Consider the following 1566-nt stretch of genomic DNA (forward strand, 5'->3'; position numbering starts at 1 on the left):
CCCTTCCTTCCTTTCCTTTTCTTCTCTTTCCTTTCCTTTCCTTTCCTTTTTTTTTTTTTTTTTTTGTGCTGCTCCAGGGGCTTGAACTCAGGGCTTGGTCTCTGTCCCTCAGCTTCTTTTGCTCGAGGCTAATGTTCTACCTCTTGAGCCACAGTTCCACTTTTGGCTATTTGGTAGTTTATTAGAGATGAGTTTCACAGACTTTCCTGCACAGTCTAGCTTTGAATCTTGATCCTCACATCTTAACCTCCTAAGTAGCTAGGATTATAGCCTCTGGCACCCACATGTACTGAATTTTTACAAACTGAGCAAGTATAGTAGAATAATGGGTACCTAGAACCAAAACCCAAACCCATTTAGTATTCTAGATGTTTCCCTTGTAGTCCTTCCAACTCCTGCCTACCACCCAGGATGACCACTTTTAGTAACATAAATGGGTTTTGCCTGATATTTGTACTCTATATAAAGTGTATAGTATATACCTTGTTCAAAATTTTTTTTTTTTTTTTTGGGTCCGGTCGTGGGGCCTGAACTCTGGGCCTGGGCGCTGTCCCTCAGCTCTTCAGCTCAAGGCTAGCGCTCTACCACTGAGCCACAGTGCCACTTCCGGCTTTTTTCTTTTTGCTTATGTGGTGCTGAGGAATCGAAACCAGGGCCTCTGGCATGCAAGGCAAGCGCTCTACCACTGAGCCACCTTCCCAGCCCCCTTGTTCAAATTTTTGTTTGTAAGATTTATTCATATTGTTACATATTATTAGAGTTTGTTCATTTTAACACTACATAAAATCCCATTGTATGAATTGTTTCCGTTTATCCATTCTAGGAATTTGGGTGGTCTTTGGGCCATTGTGAATAATGCTGCTACCAACATTCTGCTAATATATTTTTATGTAAATATGCATCCATTTCCTAGGACATCTTGAGGGTTTTTTTTCAATCTTTGGTCAGTGAAAGCCTAAGTGTTGTTTAGCATTGCAGCCAGTGCACATGCACCTCACTCAGTAAGCATACTACACTGCCGGCATGACCAGCAACTTCCTCCCAGAGTTCTCGCCGGACACTGTCTGTGCTTAGGATGGGTATTGTACCTCAATCAAGTATGCACGCTTGTGCCTTGTCTTCGACGGTGGTTCTTTTTCAGCACTTGGTTTTACTTGACTGTGTACCTGGCCCATGACCTGAAATATCTTAAGCTGACTGACGGAATGAGTGGCCGTGGCCCTGGCCATCACAGCAGCGAGGAAGCCCTCTTAGTCACCTGAGCCCTCTAGCTAACACGACGCTATGCATCCCCTGTCAAAGGGTTAGAATAGGAAGTGATTCCTTTCAAGGACAAGCTCAGAACCTGGACTGAACTTGCATGGTTATAAGGAATTTCTGGTGGCTTTACAAGTCTCTTAGAGACTTAAAGTGTTAACAGCAGTGATTCCAAGGCATAGTGTGGGGGCCAGATATAAATAGCAGAACACAAATGGGGTAATGTGCCTCTGCCAAGCTACTGCTGGGGTGTTTATAAAAAGAAAAGCATTCACTTCTCAGCATTCACGTCAACAACATCCCATCCTG

The sequence above is a fragment of the Dipodomys spectabilis genome, unplaced genomic scaffold (genome assembly GCF_019054845.1).
Source record: "Dipodomys spectabilis isolate Male_0828 unplaced genomic scaffold, ASM1905484v1 ptg000043l, whole genome shotgun sequence".
NCBI classification, from domain to species: domain Eukaryota; kingdom Metazoa; phylum Chordata; class Mammalia; order Rodentia; family Heteromyidae; genus Dipodomys; species Dipodomys spectabilis.